The sequence below is a fragment of the Panthera leo genome, chromosome B1 (assembly GCF_018350215.1).
Source record: "Panthera leo isolate Ple1 chromosome B1, P.leo_Ple1_pat1.1, whole genome shotgun sequence".
Lineage (NCBI taxonomy): Eukaryota > Metazoa > Chordata > Mammalia > Carnivora > Felidae > Panthera > Panthera leo.
In genome coordinates, this window is record NC_056682.1 from 193,902,380 (window position 1) to 193,921,672 (window position 19,293).

Sequence of the window (19,293 nt, forward strand, 5' to 3'; positions counted from 1 at the left end):
GTAAGACAAGAAGCTGATGGTTAATTCTCTCCCCTTCCTGCTGCAATACGGATGTAGGGGTTTTAACAGATGAGCTGCAACTTACATGCCTGTGAACCAACTGCCCATTAGCTTGCAAGGCAGCATTAGGTGGAAAAGTCCACAAATGGACCCCTGAGCCTCCAGGTGGTGGAGAGGAATAAATTTTAGAGTATTAAAGCTCCAAAGACCCAAGATTTGTCTGCAGCAGATGTCTCCCCACAATGCTAAGTGCTTTGGGCTGAAGAATAAAACCGTCTGCTGTGATTTTTTGTGGGGGAGTGCATCATTTGGAGACGAAGCCAGTCTGCCTATGGCTGAGTGGACAAGGTAAGTTCATGTCTTGCATTTCATGATTTATTTTTACCTTGTGGAAGAAGCAGAAATGGTAATTGTGCTCATAGACAGAGATTGAGGACAGAATCATGCCTTTGCAGATAAGGCATTTCAGGAGGCCAATAAAGATAAGGGGGAAAGAAATGCATAGGAGACGTTTTCAGAAAGATTTAGTTCACACGTATTAACCCAGGCTGGGCTGGATTTTTCTCTCTGTGTCTTGGGTGGCCGCATGCTCGGAGCAGGGAGAACCGTCATCTGAACCACGGACTCTTCAAGGGGTCTTAGCGGTCACCTGACTCATCCTCGCATAAGCACGAACTCCCTCTGCAGTGCCCTTTGCAGGTAGTTCCTGGTGCCTCCATTGTTGAATAAGTGAAAGGAAGTCCCGCCCGGACTTTACAGTTAATGCCAGGAATGGCACATATGCTTCAATTTGCATGACAGTTCCAGTTACTTGACAGGGTCTGCCTAGAGCAGAAGGACTCCAAAGCTGGGTCTGGATTAAAGAAAAAGAAAAAGAATTGATTATTAATGTCTGTCAAAGAGGAAGGAGGATGAGAGTGGTATCCTGGAAGCCAAAAATGTTCTGCTCTTGTCATCCTTGGGTTAGATTCTTCAGTCAATTAATTCACCTTGTATTTATTAAGCATCTACTATGTGGCAGTTGTGGTCCTAGGGGCTGGGGATCTGAATCCAACGGCTATTTCCCAGTCCTCATTTTCCTGCCCTCTCTGCCAAGTAGCCAGACTTGGCCACCTTTTCATTCTTAAGATGCCTCCCACCCCCACCCCCACCCTGCTCTGGCTTCCCTAAAACCATATCCTCTCTTTCCTCCCATCTCACAGGTGATATTGGTCCTCGCCTTTCTCCTCCTCTTCTCTTCCTCTTCTCTATCTTAAAATGGTGGACGCCACAAGATTTGGCCCCAGGTCGCCTTTTCTTCTCTGTCTTTCTTTATCTAGTCCAGGCCCATCCACGTTTCTAAATGCCATGTATATGCTAATGACACTCGGGTGTATGTCTCTAGCCACAAAGGGAAACCTCTATAACCACCTGCTACCTGACAGCTCGACTTAGATCTCTAAAATGCACCTCAAACATAACACATTCGAAAGGGAGCCATTGAGTTTCTGGAATGCCTCTATCTCCCCCAAAGACAACCTCATTTGTTTGCCAGTCTTTCCACCTCAGGAAATGCCTCTGCCTCCAAAACTTTGGACCAGTCTGCCCATGGCAGTCTACACCTTGACCGCTGTCTTCTTCCTGGCCTGGAGTGCGTAAGTAGACCCCCGTTTGCTCTCTCTGTTTCGATGGTTGCTTCCCTTCAGGCCCCTGTCTGCACAATAAGGAGAAGTTGTAAACATAAGTATTACTAGTATCATGTGAGTTGCTCGTTTAAAACGCTTCTTCCCTGTGAAGAAAACTCAAACACCACCTTCCCCACGTTTCCAGGGTGACTTTCATCTGCCTGCATCTCAGACCTTACTGCCCTTACTGTCTTCAGCCACTCGCTAGCTCACTTTCTATTCCTACAACAAGCTATTTATGTTTCCTCCTCAGGGACTTCACACTGTTTGTTTCTCTTGCTAGAATACTCTTCTTTCTGATCTTTCTGCGGTTGGCTCCTTCTTGTCTCTTAGATCTTAGCTTAAATCGTACCTTGCAGCGTATCTGTATCGTCTTTCGTCTGGAGGATGCAGGCACCTCCCTGCTGGCTTCTGCCTCTGTCTCCCACTCCCATCCTCTCTCCACGCCTCGCAGATTTCAGCCTGGTTGACTCAGCCTAACTCAGTCCAGCCCCTGCCAAGCCCTCCAGCCTCATCCTCGCTGGATTCCTTGCCTTACACAAGGCAAGGAATGCCTTGCCTTTGCTGAGTGGTGGACTGCCTCTGAGTCTTTTCCTATTCCTCCTGCCCATACTCTTTGCCACCCTTCCTTCTGCATAGCCTCTACTCCTCTCAGACACAATTTAGGAAAGCACCGCCTTCCCTGGAGATGCTTATCTGAGTCTCTCCTGACTTCAACTTCCTGTCTTGGGTGTAGGAAAGCATGTGGGGCTCTTTTCTTGTGTTGTTGCCTGTTTCCTGGTCTCTCTTCTGATAGCTCTCTTGAAAGTAGGGATTTGGAGGTATGGCCTTATCTTTATCCCCGGGGCCCGGCACAGACCTTTGCACCATCATAAACATTACAGGAAGCTTCCTCTACAGGATTTCTGGAAGGGGGCAGTGGGATGGCTTTCTGCTGGGTGGATCAGCCAGTGGTGTACCCATCTCCAGAGTTCATGAGCTCTAAGTGAGGGCTGACCCCTGGGGATAGAATGAACGACATTATCCTGCCAGTAGGTGCATCGTGGAGAATCGAGTCTGGCGCTCTTGATACAGTTCAGCTATGAGGTTTGCATCTTGAAGCAATTCAGCTCCCAGTGTTTGACCTGGGGGCCTAGGAAAGGACAGAGCATCAGCAGACATTGGAAATGAGCTGAAAGGACAGGAGAGGCTCAGGTCCCCCAGGAAGTATCATTGTGTCCAGCCCTGGTGGGGCTGCCCCCTTCTCTGGGTATTTCCTCTCACAGGCAGTGGAGTGTAACTGGCCATGTTGCTGTTTAGTGACCCTGCCCCGCTGGCTGCACCTGACTGAGCCAGGAGTAGGCATCCAACTCCACCAGGGCCTGTGGGACTCTCCATCTTCCAGAATTTAATAATTAAAATAGAAAAACACAGAGTCTGGAAGGTGGTGGTACCGACTCAAGCTAATGGCTAAAAAAGCTACAAACTCCTGCTGTTGGGATATGTCCATTTCCTTTCCCTTCCTGAGTCAGACCCTCTTGATTCTATGATACAGGTCCAGTAGCCCCGCAAAGAGAGGGAGGTAGTGCATTTGGGATGAGAGAAACTCAAATGCTTTCTGGGGAGTGGACCGGTCTTCCAGGAGTGAAGGATGTAGTGAGGAGAGAGCCAGGGGTAGATTTCAACTTACCATGTTGAGCTGAACAAGCACCTTTTCCCTATAGCAAAATTAAGGACTTCCAGAAAACCAGGGCTGAAAGTATTTTACTCATGAGGACACTGTGACCCAGAATGGGGTCCTGACTTGCTGAGGCTCCTGCCATCGGTTAATGGTCAGGTCGGCTCTTAGCTCAGTGTTCTTCTCACCATCTCAGTTGTCCTCAGTCTGTTGAGCTGGGCTCAGCTCATCGGTCAGCAGGGACTCATTGTAATCCCCTTCAGTGTCCCACTTGGTGGCTGCAGCTGATTACCTCTGGAGTCCAGGAGCCCAGGGTTAACCACCCCTCCCAGCTGCTATGTGGTTACCAGGGGGGTGTGTTTATCTAGGGCATCTGCCAACCGAAGGACCCAAGTGACCATCCCTTAAGATTGTAGGGCTGTGAACTATAAAGTGATGATCACATGGCAGGGCACTGGCACCGAGGAGCATCCATCATAATAACATGATGTGATGTGAGCAGCGTGGAGGCGGTCCTCGAAAGCTGCCCCACCCACCCACGCCCTGCTAGCCCTGCAGCCTTCCAGCAGGGCTGCATTCCTGGCCTCGGACGTCACGCTCGTTACATTGCTTCCAAATTTGGTTGGATGCCATAAATGAGCTCCTCTTTCCAACCAAATCAGTCTTTCCAAGGCAAGAGGATGTCTGTTGTCTCTGTAGGAAGCAGATTCCCAGGGAGACTGGTAGGCAGGCAATGCTCCTGTCTGACTTCCACAGTTGGTGTGAAGTCATTGTCCTCGGGGGGTGATCTGAGTTTGGCTTGAATCAGAATCCCTGGGTATGATTGTGAGAATGCGGATAATTGGGCCTCTTTCGGACCTACGGAATCCTCACCTCTGTGTTATTAACATATCCCTCAGATGAGGAAGTTTGCTGGTCTCAAGAGTTCACTGGAGTTGGAAAAAGTGAGGAATTTAGGCTGGGGAGATAGTGGTTTCCTGCCCCTGCTGTAGACTTCCTAGCTGGGTAATTTGCATGTGTCTCTCACCTTCTCTGAGTATCCTTGTAAAGGAAGGAATATGTCTTATCTATATTGATCTCTAGCCCATGCCGAGGACACAGGTGGCCCTCAACTAATGTTGAATGAATGCCTGCATGACTGAAGACCTCAGCCCACTCTGCACCTAGTGACTGAGTTGATTCGGGAGAGACACCTGTGCGGCATCCTACATATGATAGGTGCTCATCAACACCTCAGTACAGTGGCTTGTCCTCGGCAGGTAACCTGAGTAGAGAAACAGAAGTGCGGAGGAGATGACAGGTGTTCAGAGACCTCTCTGAGACCCAGCGGCGGTAGGTGCTTCCAGAAAAATCCAGACATTCCTTCTTCCTCTGCTTCCTATGGCCTTCCGTCCATTGTCCTGGGAGTCACCAAATCAGCGAAGGTCAGCCAAGGTTGGTCACAGAGGAGAGGGCTAGAGCTGCCAGTATGCCATCTTAGGGCAGAGGAGGCCACCAGGTGGCTTCCAGGTCTGTGTCCAGAGGTGGAGGGGCATCTTGGCTGTGGTCAGCAGCTAAGGGTAGGTGACATGTGGAGGAATGACGACGTCGGTGGTTTGAGGTTTTGGGTATGAATACATACATCCTGGTCTTACAGGTGGTACCACTGGGACAAAAATAGCTAATTTCTTCCAGATGCAATGATTTTACCCGTGGAAAGGTCATAATGTACATCCTTCCCTAAATATTCCCAGGATTTTTGTGAGAATTAAATGAGGCAACAGGGATGTAATGATTGTCTCCATATAGATCATATCGTGATGCTTTCTCCTCAAAGTGTGGTTCCCAGACCAGCGGCATTGGTGGGACTCAGGAGCTTATTAGAAATGCAGAATCTTAGGAGCCACTCCAGACTTACTGAATCAGGACCTCATTTTAACATGATCCCTAGGTGGTTTGAAATACACATGAAAGCTTAAGAAGCAAAGAGTAAACGATTTTAAGGAAGTTTTGGTTCTCCAAACACCTTCTTTTTTTTTCTAGACAACCCTCTGAAGAAGGGAATGTGCCTTACTTATCTCTGTTTAATACCTAGAAAGTAATTGACCCTTAACTGGAGTAGAAGGAAGGAAGGAAGGAAGGGAGGGAGGAAGGAAGTGAGGGGGGAGGAAGGGAGGGAGGAAGGAAGGAAGGGAGGAAGGAAGGAAGAAAGGAAGGGGGGGGGAAGGAAGGGAGAGGGGGAGGAAGAGAGGGAGGTGGGAAGGAAGATCTTACTCTCACTCACTACTTGGAGCCCTTTACCCAATATTTCTCCTGCTGTAATAACAGGACATGTATGTGGTGATTGCAGCTGCTTCACAACCACTGATGCCAACCACAGATGCAGGCATTTAGTATGTGATTAAGGACAGAGGAATCCACTTAATGTGGGTTATGGGAGATATTTGGCAGGAACCAAGGGACAGGGGTTGGATTTTAGTTTCCAAAGATAATGTCTTTCCCAATTATTTAAAGCCCTCAGTAACTTGGATCACACCCAGACAGAAATAAGCCTTCTTAAGTCAGAACTGTGTGAACAGCTCTTCTGCTCACATTTTCGGCAGAATCTTGACTCTAATGGTCTGTTCAGGTGCTTATGTAACATGACGTGGTGGGGTTGTCCAGCTGGATCTTTGTCGAGTTGAGACCAACTAACTTACCCTCTATAAAGGAGAAATGCTTTTTGTTTACTAGATTTTACCACCAGTGAAATTAATTAAAGGATTAATCTATCCTATCGTTCAACAAATGTGCTTGGCTTGGGGTTACCATAGTGAGCGTGCAAGCAATCCCTGCTTCTATCAAGTAATTGCTGGGTAGTGAGGTTGGAATATGAATTGAGCAATTACAGTGAGGGTTCAGGAAGTACGGGCTGCTATGGGCGAGCATGGCAGGCAAACTTAGCCTCATAAGGGTAGAGGTGATGGAGAGAAGTGACCTGTAGGCTGATACTCAATGAGTAGGAGCTAAGCAGTTGGGATAGGAAGGAGGAAATGAAGCTGATACAAAGAACAGCCTGGATCGGGGTCTAGAAGCAAGAAAGAGCATGCTGTGGCAGAGGAAGAGAAGCAGTAAGTGTTTGGATAGCTAGAGTGACTGTATGGGCTGCTTGTGGGTGTATACATGGGGGGGGAAGTGTGATGAGAGAAGGGGCTACAGAGGTAAGCAAGGGTGGGACCTCCTGGGGTGTTTTGAATCCTCCTAGGAGATTTGCATTTTATCCCCAGGTCACTAGAGGAAGCCTTTGAAAGTGTTGGTGGGTCTGATACATTTCCAGTTTTCTGCTCGAATGGACCAGTGGACCCCCCTTGTCACTAGGGCAGTGGGAAAAGATTTGTCTCTGTTCTGTGTGTCTCACCCTGACCTCAGCAGCGGGGTGGCTGCTTCTTGCTTTGCATCCTTTAAGCCTAACCAAGGGTTGCTTTGTGTACTTCTCCCAAGAATCGTATTCCTCCACCCAGCCTTCATCGGTGAAACTCTTCTGGTCACTCTGCTTCCAGTCTGTCTCGTGCAAAGGTCTACTTATTATAGTCTATTTGTCTGGGTCCCCCTGCCTAAAGGAGCAAGTTTAGCTCTGGCAGCTTTGAGCCCGAGCTGAGAAGAGCTGCCCTGCTGGGCCTCACCAGTGACAGCCCTGTGGCCACCATCCCAGCAGCTGAGGGTCAGGCCATTACTGTGCAATTGATTTATACCCATTAGTATATTGGCCGCGTGTATACTTCATTGCCAAGGGTCTTACTATGAGTTGTCACTTTCGGAAGGTTTTTGAGAGGCAGGGTGGCCAGAACATGGGATTGAGGGTCAGAAGAACTGGCATGCATCGCGGTCCCTTCCTGCCCTCATTCCGTGACCTTGGGTGAGTCACCTGAATCTTCATCGCCTCAGCTGTAAACGAGGACAAACAAGATCAAAGAAGATCGTGTGTGGGAAAGTGCTTTGTAAAGTTCTATGAAAGAGTGAGTTTTCATTGGCACTCTGGGCATTGCTGGCTTCATCCCTGGCTACACCACCCCTTTCTGGCACCGCTGAAGGCAGATAGGGCTCAGGAGCTGTGCATTTGCTCACCTTCCACAACTAATCGCTGCCTTCATGTCTGAGGCTTGCAAATTAGGTTTCATTTTCTCACGACTCCTGCCCTCCATCGCTAATGGATAACCCAATTAGAAACCATTCGTCCAAATGTAAATATTATTTCAGCTCAAACTTGTTGAGAACAAACAATTTTCGGTGACACGATCCACTTTGAAACACTTTCTGGTGGGCCTGTGGCATACACACCCAATTTGCTTCCCTTGTATGTAATTATCTCCTCAAGCTTCCGCTGGCATTTTCTGAAATGTTAATGGCATGACATTAAATTCTAGCTCATTTCAGAGCTCCTGTTTTCCTCTAAAATTTTTTTCTCAGGGAATCTTAAAAAAAAAAAATAGGTCGACCGATAGGTAGGTAAAATAGAAAAGCATTGATTGTCCCTCTTCAAATAATTGCCCTCCAAAATGCAAAATACTGACATGACAGCACAAAGGGGAGATTAAGGTTCAAAGCATTCGGATGAACATGAAATTTAGAGATTTTCATCTTTGAATCTTATCCTTGGATGGGATCCTCACCATCTCCTGGTCTCATCCATCATACACGGTGGGGGTTCCTGTCCTGGAAACGACGATAGTAGAACGTCCAGGTCTTCAGATAAGGTGTTCTTCAGAAAAGGTGGGGCCCCTACAGGTTATGTTCTCCCTAAAACCTCCCTGGAGTGTCCCTCCCTATCAGGTGGAGACGGTGATTCTCTCTCCTTGCTTCCAAGTGGTCCACATTCCTTTCCCCACCATTTTCCATTTACTGTCCTTCCTTAGTTATCTGTCTCCCCGCGGTAGACCACAGGCTCCCAGAAGGGAGGGACTGGGATTCATTTGCCTCAGCAGCGTGACTGTATTGGCCTTCTAACTTCTTTTTCTGACTTGACCTCATCTCTACACCATCCTCCCCATGGAAGCCAAGGAAGCCTTTAAGATGTAAATCAGATCAGTCCTTCCCCTACTTAAAACCCTTCCCTGAGTACTCTCGTTCTCTGGAGAAGTCCAAACTCCTTCACGAGGTGTAGGGGGCCTTTCATTGTCTGGACCTGGCTTAGTTCTCCAACCTCATCCGCACCAGTCCTCTCTCCATAGGGGGAGCTCCACCCATCAGTGAGCCACAGTAACTCCGTGAATACATCCTACCCTCTCACATGATAGCAGCAACTGCTATTTACTGAGCATTTGCTATCCGCCAGGTACTTTCTCTTGCTCAATCTGCGTTCTTTTTTTTTTTCTTTTTAAGTTTATTTATTTATTTTGAGAGAGGACGAGTGGGGAGGAGCAGAGAGAGAGAGAGAGAGAGAGAGACAGATGGAATCCAAAGCAGGCTCTGGACTGTCAGCTCAGAGATGGATGTGGGGCTCGAACGCACAAACCGGTGAGATCGTGACCTGAGCTGAAATCAAGAGTCGGCCACTTAACAGACTGAGCCACCCTGGCGCCCTGGATTCTTAATCGGCCCCATAGCAACCCCATGTGACAGTTAGTATTATCCCCTTTTACAGATCAGAAACCTGACCTCTGAAAAGGAAAGGAAATTAGCTCCTGGCCAGACAGTTAAAGGCCATTAAAGGGTTAGAAGCAGGCCTTTGACTCCAGGGCCGGAGATTTTTGCCCACCACGTTCTGTCGAAGACGTGACTCTCAGGTGGAAAGAACTTACTTCCAGCTGAGACGTGACTGTGCCCAGAGAGATAAGAGACTGCCTAAGAGATCTGCTAAGTGTCCCACCCAAAGGAGATTTCAAGGGTGCTGTAGGAAGTCAGAGCAGCACAGCACTTTCAATTGCAAGGGTCCATTGTTACATTCAGAGGATAAAGAGGACTTGCACGGTAGAGAGAGAAAGAGAGGCTGTTCTGAGCAGGGGCATCACCCGAGGAGGGCTCGCAGAGGGGAAGGCCCCAAGTATGTCGGGGCTGAAGCAGAGAAGGGCTCCCTCTGGCCAAAGTATAGAATCTGGGGAAATGTGGAATGGGCCAGGGACGCGGGGACAGGTCAGCTACAAGAGGCTCCCCAAAGCTGGGCTGAGAAGCTGGGGCTGATCTGGTGGGCCGTCTGAGAGATTCTGATCACCTTCTGGCAAAGAGCTGCTCTGATCCTGTGTTGTTTTGGCGGGGGAAACAATATAAAATCCAGGGTGGGTGAACAGGGGGAAGGAGCAAGTCACGAACGCCCCGTGACAATGCTTTTGCAACAGTTCTGACAAGAGCAGGGGCTCTGTAATTGCAAAGCGAGGGCCTGGTCCCACAGGTATTTAAAGCCACCTGGTCTATAATTTACATTTTCATGACATTGCTGATTTTGCTGCTACTGATGTCTGGGGACCTCTGAGGCACTTTCCGGTCACCCCCTGGGTGGCCAGAGGCCTGTGTGTGGCACTTAAAGAGCCCTCTGTTAGGGTCAAGAGCCCTGGGGTCTCAGGCCGGGCCCTGCCCCACTGGTGGGATAGTCTTAAGCAACTTTTGCAGCTTCCTGGGCTTTTTCCATGTTTGTCCCACCCAACGACGGGCTCGTCTAACGCCTCAATCAAACAAGAGTTTTGGTAACATGGAAATACTCTCCCAGGATGTTTGGAGTGCCTACCGTGTGCACAGCGCTGTGGGTAACACCGGAATAAGATCCGGCCACTCGTCACCGCTTCTGCCCGAGTTTAAACAGTGTGGATGTATAATAAAGGCCTTTTGAAAGCAAGCAGGCGAGAGAGGGGCATCTGATGAGTAACGCGGCCAACAGCCGGGTGAGTCAGTTTACATGAAAGCACCTGACAGAGCCCTGTCTATGTTGATTTGCAGTTTGGGTCCTTTGCACCAGAACATTTAACCTGTTCTAAACAAGTCAGAGGCTTCCATAGCTTTTAGCCAGGAAGAAAAGGAATCAGACCCCCCTGTTGGAAGACTTGATCAAAGTGGACCTCGGAGCACAAAGCAAATGCGTAGTAGGACCTAACCGAATACAATCGGAATCAGTCTAAGAAAATTCACCGCTTTTTTTTTTTTTTTTTTAAACAGGCATTCATTCACTTATTTACTCAACATTCTATAAGCAGCCACTCACTATGCGGGTTTCCTTGATTGTTGAATTGCACAGACTGTCAGCTCCTTGGGAGGAAATATATCTTGTCCATCCCTGGGTCAGCAGGGCTGTCCTGGAGCAGTACCTCTCCGGCACAAGGCCACCCCGCTGAGTGGGTCGGCGCTGGAATCCAGCCTCTCTGCTCTGCTGGTTCAGAGCCGCTGGAGCCTGGAGGCCTTCGTTCTTAATGAGCACAAAGGTCCTGTCTGGGTGCTAAGCCGCCGCCTGAGGAACTGTGTGTTCCCAGAGGAAGCCTCTTTTCTAATGATGCAGGGCAGAGGGACAGTTTTCTTCTTCCCATATGTGTGTTCTTTATGCGATCAGAAGCCATCTCTGCTATGGGTCTGATGTAGCACTATACCCTGGCGCTGTTGTTGGTTTTTTTAAGACATCTATTGGGGGCCGTGTACTGGGTGTGGCGTTCAGTCCTGCCCCATCGCTCAAAGATAAATAGGGCAAAACGCTGACTTCCAGTCTCGTGAGTCATTTGGTAAGTGTCTGATAAAGACACACGTGCAGTGAGAAGGGGTGCCTTCCTCATGCTGGGTAGTTAGGGATGCCTTTCAGGAGGTACCTCCTGGTTAAGTTTTGAAAGATGAGTCGGGTTGGCCTCGGAGTCGAAGCGTGGGAACATATTCCAGCCCAAGACCAGAGACCTGCCCGGACATGATGAAAGGTGGGGAGTGTGAGATCGTGTGGGTGTGCGAGGAACCCAAGTCTGTAGCCTTTTAGATATAGGTGAGATGCCTTCTTCCCCAGGAGGGCTTCCAGAATCCCAGCAGAAGGGGTTCACTATCTCTTCCTTACTGCCTCTGGACCTGTTATTGGCTTCCATTATTGTATTTGCACACATTTCTAATTCAGGAGTCCTCCGTATCTGGTGGGGGATGCATTCGAAGACCCCCAATGGATGCCTGAAACCGTGGGTAGCCCTAAACCCTACGTATACCCTGTTTTTTCCTGTGCAGACACACCTATGATAAAGTTTCATTTATAAATTAGGCACAGTGAGAGATTAACCACAATAACTAATAATAAAATAGAACAAGTATAACGATACACTGTAATAAAAGTTACATGAATGTGGTCTCTCTCTCAAAATCTCTTACTGTGCTCACCCTTCTCCTTGTGATGATGATAAAATTCCATGCATGATGAGATGAAGGGGGGTGGTGAATTTTGCAGGCCCTAAGACGTGGCTTCTCTTGACCTTCTTACATTAATTATGTCAGGTGGATCATCTGCCATCTGATAGCAGTTGACTGCAGATCACTGAAACTTCCGGTAAGGGGGGACTACTGTATGCGCATTTCTGTGATAGCCTAGAGGCTTGCTGAGACCAGAGATCTTGTGTCTTCCTCGTTTTTGTTTCCTTAGTAAATAGTATAGGACCTGGAATAGCATAGATGCTTAAAGCATATCTGCTCAAGTGAGTTTACTCATGGAGAACGTGGGGAAAGTACTTCCCTCCTAGACTTGATCTTGGGGAACTAATTAGATCTATTACATATAAGTGGCCTCTAAAATCTTTCTTGAATTTCCTTAAAGACATTTTTACTTAATCATGTGAGCATGTATGCACATGTATATATATCTGTGTGTGTGTGTGTGTGTGTGTGTGTGTGTGTGTGTGTGTGATACATATACAGGAAAAATTCATATCAGTGACTTCTGGGGGTGGGTTGAGAAGTGTATGGGGGGTGCTATTTCAGGACCATGAATATGGTTGTCCATGTTGTGCACTGCACAATTCTAGGGGACCATTCATTTAGGTGTGAATCTGTACTTTATAAATTTAAACAAAGAGTAATAAAAGCAGAGAAATCATAACACTATAAGTGATTTTACTTTCTTTTCAGAGTTTTTCTGCATTTTCCCAAAATGTCCAAAAGAGATGGGCATGGCTTTCATATTCAAAAATTGTTAAAACTAGTGAGTTGTGGACAATTTCAAAAATCGAAAGTGTAAAGAAGGAAATAAAAATGGCCCACCTTTCTTAACCAGAGAAAACTACAATTAGCATTTTACTTTATAAAGTTTGTCTTATAATCTTTTCTTAATTTTATAAGGGTGTTCTTTGAATCATTTTGGATAATTCCGAAATGTAGAAAGAAGAAAATAAAATTCACTTCTAACTCATCACCCAGAGATGACCCACTATTAACATGTTGTGTATTTTCTTCCACACTCTTAGTATATTAATACAATCATGACTCCCATTTGGTGAGTGTTTAAATTTGAGCCAGGCCATGTGCTAAGTGCTTGCCAGACATTATCTCATTTAATTCTCACATAAGCCTGAGGTGGGAATTGTTAGTCTCATCCCACAGAAGATACAACCCAAAGGTTAAGAAACTTGGACCAGTTGCAGTTTGAACCTAATGTTGCTTGATTCCAAAGCAAACATTCTAGATGATTCTCTCTCCTCCTTCAAATTCATGTGTGCAGTTACATACACACATGGACTCACACGTGTATACACACACACCCCTGCATATACATTAAACACACAGACACACACAAGTTGTGGTTACATTCTGTCTTCCACTTTGATGCCTTTTATTTTTTTTATCTAATATCCTACGGTGAGCATTTTATGATGTTAAATAAAAATGCTTTTAGAAAGTGGTTTGGTAAATTTTGCTTTTTTTTTTTAAGGTAAATTGTAAGCAAATCAACCTTGAAGCTCTATTTTGCAGTAGTCGTACTGGCCTTTGTCATCAGACCTCTAGACCTACACCCCCTGTGCAGTCGTCCTTGTCCCACCTCTCGGGCACTTTTTCAATACTTCCTCCTCCATTTCTACTTCCTCATCGCGCTGGGAGGAGGGGAAGCCAGGCGAGCTGAGGTCACTGGGCTCAGAAGCTGTCAGAAGAAGCCGCCACTGCCTGCATTTCATGACAGTACCTCATACAAGCATTGCTTCCCAGTGTTCAAGCCTTTCTTGTGCGTGTGTGTTTCACGTGAATAACTCTGTATGGCTGAGAAGGCATTTTTCAAATCAAGACATTTATGGTCAGGTTAAGCAATCGGGATAATAGAGACTCTCCAGTGAGGGTTGCAACAAAAACTAGGGCATAAAGCACCAAACTTTTGGTTGAACGCAAACTGTTCACATCTAAAGTGGAACAGATCACTGCAGGCTTCCTCAGCTCCAATATGCTAATGATGTATTGGGCATTCCCAGGGGGGTGCAGAGTATGCGGTGATTCCGGAACTTACTCCACTGAGAACCTGTTGGAGCCGAGGCAGCCTCCTTGGCTGACTCCTGTTCTGTAACACAGTTGGAAAAATACCATTTTATAGGTTTTCTGTGTGATGTTAATTTGGTAATTTAATTTCATTCAGTGACTAAGTAGTTCCTCCCTACTCAAAGCATCGTCCACAGACCAGTGGCATCAGTAATCTTCCAGATGCTCTTTAGAAATACAGAATCTGGGGGCGCCTGGGTGGCTCAGTCGGTTAGGCGGCCGACTTCGGCTCAGGTCATGATCTCGCGGTCCGTGAGTTCAAGCCCCTCGTCGGGCTCTGTGCTGACAGCTCAGAGCCTGGAGCCTGTTTCAGATTCTGTGTCTCCCTCTCTCTGACCCTCCCCCGTTCATGCTCTGTCTCTCTCTGTCTCAAAAATAAATAAACGTTAAAGAAAAAGAAATACAGAATCTGCACTCCCTCTCCCCTCCTCCCCCCACCCCAGTCGAGACAGATTCAGAATCTGCACTGTGATGAGATTCCCAGGTCATATACACAAGCACAATCAAGTTTGAGATAGAGGACTACTGTTAAGGACATGAAGTTCTTAATGAAATGGAAATCGCCTTACAGGGTTTCTTTAATGTCATAAAATGTGTTTTATACACGTGTTAATTTCATGGACATGAGCACAGGAAGTGCAAAATGTATTTGAATCCTGCCGGCCATGGAGCACGGCCTCTGCAGGCATGTTCTGATGCCCGTTCAACAAGGACCCCAAACAACTGTGAGCCCCCAGGTCTCTCCTAAGTCCTTTTTCTTCTCCTTTTTAGGAAAGCATGCAGTCAGTCCCCCAGCATGCCCACATTTGGAACCAGAGCGATATATGCAGCCACATCCCATTAGCTAATAGGGAGGCCCCTGGAGAGGGGTTTCAGCTGGGAACACACAGCTAAAGCCCCTTTAATGGCCCAGTCAGCTGTCAGTGCTGTAAACACATTTCTTCCCATTCAGAGCCATTTGCCCCTCTCTGTGACCTCTCGTGGCTCTCGGACCCTGGCCACGTGGCCCAGATGGCATAATCCGTCAGGGCAAAGCAGGTGACAGTGGGGCTTGCTGTTAGGTAATCAGCGACTATAATTAGCTGGGGTGGAAGCGATAATGGGACCAACTGCAGGGCTGGGGCCAGGGGAGCCCTTGGTGGGTGGAGTCAGGGCAGAGAGAAAGGCTTGCTTCCCTCACTCCCCTGTCTTCCTTCCCCCTCCATATGATGTGCCAGCACAGCGTGTGTGCTTGGGGGAGGCAGGGGCTTCATCCTCAATGAGAAGGTCAGGGCTGAGCACTGGCAATTTAGTAAGTGAGTGATTTGGCAGCTGATGAATTTTATTTCAAAGAAGCCTTACAGAAATCTATGTTTCAGTCTGATAATTAGTGGGCTACAAGGACCTTGTGAGGCCAAGGGCAGGGGAGGGTTGTAGAGGATTAGAACATGATTCTTGGGGGGAAGACACATAGGCATTCTGACCCTGTTTAGCCACCCACCCGCTGGGCAGCCTCAGGCCGGTCAACCAGCCTCTCTGTGTCTTGAACAGTGGAGGTCACGTCACTACCCTCGGGGGACCCTGTTTGGGGCTAAGTAAAAACTCCATCAATATTGCCTAAAACATACCGGACATGTAGCAGACACTTTGAAAATAGAGGTCCCCCCCCGCCCCCAGTCCTTCTCAACAGCTATTACGGTGTACATGACATCAGTAAAATAGAACCGGCCAACTTAGAACTAACTCCTAACAGGCCGAATAAGGTTTCCGTGATAATAAACGAAACGCAGTTACGTTTATCAAAACGCAGTTGGTAAGCAACGTTGGCTCTGCTTGTAACTTCGATCACAACAGTCCCTGCATTTTGTAAATCAAAATGGAAGAGGTGGGGGAGGACTGCCGACTGATAAACACTGAAGCATTGTTTGTTTGTCTCTGTGTTGCTGGCCCTCGATGGCTGTTTTCTGACACAGCACATATCGTGGACTTCGCCGCAAACCCACACGTTGTTGAAGCTTCTTTACTTTGGGTTAGTTGAAGGTCTAAAGTAAAACGTCTCCATCTGTCATCTATCCTACTTACCCTCCCAGATTTGGCTTCTTCTTTTTCCTCCCTTTATTAAAAACCATATATAATGCCGCTAGAGAGGCAAAAAGAAAATAAAACCACCTGTAATTCCAGAAATGACCGGTTAATGATTTGGTGTATATTCTTCTAGATCCTTCTAGACACAGATATGATTTTTTTTTTTTCATCAAAATAGGTTATATGGTCAGTTGGGACATGATTTTTTTTTCTCCCGACTTGATATTTTGAATCTTATTCTGTATAGTCCATTAGTCTATGACAATAGGTATAGTTCTAGAACATATTTTTTCCCCAGATTTTCTGTCTATTGACTCAGTTTACAAAGACTTCTACCCATCTTTTTCCATTATCTTTTTTTAAATGGAGAGAATTCACATGCTATAAAATTCACCCTTTTAAAGTATACAATTGAGTGGTTTTTAGAGACAGGTTTGGGAAATCATAACAGTTTGTAATTCAAGGACACTTCCATCACCCCCAAAAGAAGTCATTTGCGGTGACTCCCCATTCCCTCCTTTCTCCAGCTCCTGGCTAGTAGTAACCAGTGCTGTTGAGATGGCATGAGTTATTGAACTGATAGTTTTTTACAACTATGTATGACCTCAAACAATACTGTCATGATCAGTCTGGAAATTTTGGTCCAATTAAATTATATCTGAGCTGTGTTAGAGTTAATACACACACACCATTTTAATTTGAAAAGGAGTGTTACATTTTTGGATGATGTGGTTTTGGGAAAATTTAGAATTAAATCTCTAAATCTGCAGTATTTATAAACATTCTTTGGGGATTTCCCGAGTGTGGTCATTGCAAAACTGCTTTTGCAAATACTGTCTGTGGAGTTTGCCAGACGTTGGAAGTTGTGAAATTATATTACTCTGCAGTTTCACAGTGGAGGTTAATTCCTGACTCCCCCTCCTTGAGTGACAAAGTTGTGTTTTGTTTTCTGTCTCTCTGAGCAGCATTAGGACCTAGGAGAAAGAGGGGTAGGCAGAAGGGTATGGGCTAGGACCAATTCTGTTCTTAGTCTCTAGAAGGGATTAACAAATTTGTTTTTTTTACTTTTATTATTTATTTCTGGGAGTCAGAGAGAGCACAAGTGGGGGAGGGGAAGAGAGAGAGAAGGAGACACAGAATCTGAAGAAGACTCCAGGCTCCGAGCTGTCAGCACAGAGCCTGACGTGGGGCTCGAACTTATGAACCAAGAGATCATGACCTGAGCCAAGGTCAGATGCTTCACCAACTGAGCCACCCTGGCGCCCCTAGAAGGGATTTTTAAAATTTGACTTTAGGGGCACCTGGATGGCAAAGTTGGTTGAGTGTCTGACTCTTGGTTTCAGCTTAGGTCACGATCTCCTGGTTTGTGAGTTCGAGCCCTGCATTGGGCTCTGCGCTGGCAGCACAGAGCCTGCTTGGGATTCTCTGTCTCCCTGTCTCTCTGCCCCTCTAGCACTCTCTCTTTCTCTCTCTCTCACTCTCAAAATAAATAAATAAACTTAAAAATACAAAATAAAATAAAATAAAATTTGACTTAAGAACAATAGAGCTTAATCTGATATAAAATCAATTTGGTAACTATCTTTTAAAAATCTTGCATACATACACGTGCATAGGGGGACCATATTTAAAAATTCAAAATTCATTCTCATAATAATAATTATTGTAATAACTCCCATGAATTAGGAAGTCACGAGTCTTTGAAGGCCAGGTGTGGTGCTGTGTTTCATGCGCATTATTTCATTCAACAACCTTGTGAAATCACCTCTGCGATTGTTTAAGATATAGAGGTCAGAAGTATTGCACCGCCTAAACGATGGTCAAGCAGCAAGTTATTCTGGAGTCATTTTGGCCCGTCCAGCGTCCCTCAGTAATTTACCCCTTGCTAGCACCTGACTCACTCCCTGCACCCTGCCCCACCTCATCTCAATGACAAAGCCAAGCTCAGCAGATCTTCCCTGAGGCCCTACATCTGGAAGAAAAACTAGGGGTGTCCCCTGTCTTCATGGAGAGAGTGTGGTCTGAGTCGTGGTTCTGGAATATACCATGCCGCCTTGGGCAAGTTACTCAACCTCTCGGTGGCTCAGTTTCCCCATCTGTGTAATGGAGAGAAGAGTATTGACTGTATGCATTTGTGGTGACAGTTAAATAATTATATGAAGTGAAGCTGATAAGTGCTCAAGGGTTTTATTGACATGGAAAAGTTGGTCCAGCCTTGAGGTGACAGCACTGAGCCTGTCCCCTGAGGTCACCACGGAAAAGGTGGTGGTGGTCCCCCAACTCTACCCCATCATTTTACATCTGGGAAAACGGACACTGGAAAGAGGAAATTCTCATTGAAGACACACTGCTTACCAGCAATGGAATCTTTTCTTTTCTTTGTTTTTTTTAAGTTATTTACTTTTGAGAGAGAGAGAGAGAGAGGGAGAGAAAGTGGGGGAGGGGCAAAGAGAGAGGATCCCAAGCAGGCTCCATGCTATCAGCACACAGCCAGAGTCAGGGCTCCATCTCACAAACCCTGAGATCATGACCTGAGCTGAAATCAAGAGTCTGACGCTTAACCGACTGAGCCACCCAGGAGCCCCAGCAGCAGAATCTTTATTGTGATTTTACAAAATGATCTGCTTGGATTCTGGTTGTTTGTCCAAAGCAGAGACTGGGGCGGTGGAGTGAGCAGACCTCAGAGGACAGCGCTCTATTTCTGCTGTCCGTGCTCACGGGGCTCCTGTATTTAGTTCTTGGTCTCATCCATAGCACAGGGATTACTGGAATCTACTGTGTGTGTGAGCCTCAGTGAGTCAGGCACTATATTCTCAGTACGTTCTAAAAATCATCTCGCAAGAGATACCGACCCTTACTCATTTTGTGGATGTGGAAACCGAGGCAGAAAGAAATAAGCCATGCTGAAACTTACACGGATAGGAAGAGGCAGACTTTAGGGAAATTTCGTTGTGATCAAGAGCTCTGCCATTAACTAGCTCATTGTGTGGCTTTGGGCCAGTTACTTAACCTCCGTCTGTCTCCATTACCCCAAAATGGGGTAATAGCAGTACCTGCCTTACATGGATGTGGTGAGAGTCAGTAATGCTTGCAAAGGGCTTGGGAGAACACCTGGGACGCAGTAGGAGCTCAATAAATGTCAGCCTTCCACAAAACAAAACAAAGCAAAAAACAAAACAAAACAAAACAGTATCATTCTGTCAGGCTTCCAAGCCTTGTATTCTCTGCTACTCCCCGCTGCCTCAAAAGGAGCCAGGGAATTGAATTCATACTAAGAAACCCGAACAAGGTTCAGGATTGCAAGGCATTCGAAAGCGTGGCCTAGTTAGAAAGCACACTCACATACACACACGTAGCTACTTTTAATAGCTGGTAAGAGCCAGAGAAAATCCAATTACAGATGAATCAATCGATTAAAGAGAAAAGGGGCAGAAGAAAGGAAAGAATGCTGGAGAGACACAGAGCCAAATTACAGCTGGGTAATAGAATTAA

General features: G+C 46.5%; 1 long non-coding RNA gene across 1 annotated transcript; it reads right to left on the reverse strand.

Annotated features, from left to right (window-relative positions):
• Nucleotides 1-359: 359 nt before the first annotated feature.
• LOC122217243 lies at nucleotides 360-2,252 on the reverse strand. The gene is made up of 3 exons (XR_006201360.1): nucleotides 2,017-2,252; nucleotides 1,544-1,693; nucleotides 360-853 (listed from the first exon to the last, which is right to left on the reverse strand). It is a non-coding gene; the product is annotated as an uncharacterized LOC122217243 (long non-coding RNA).
• Between the last annotated feature and the right edge of the window lie 17,041 nt (nucleotides 2,253-19,293).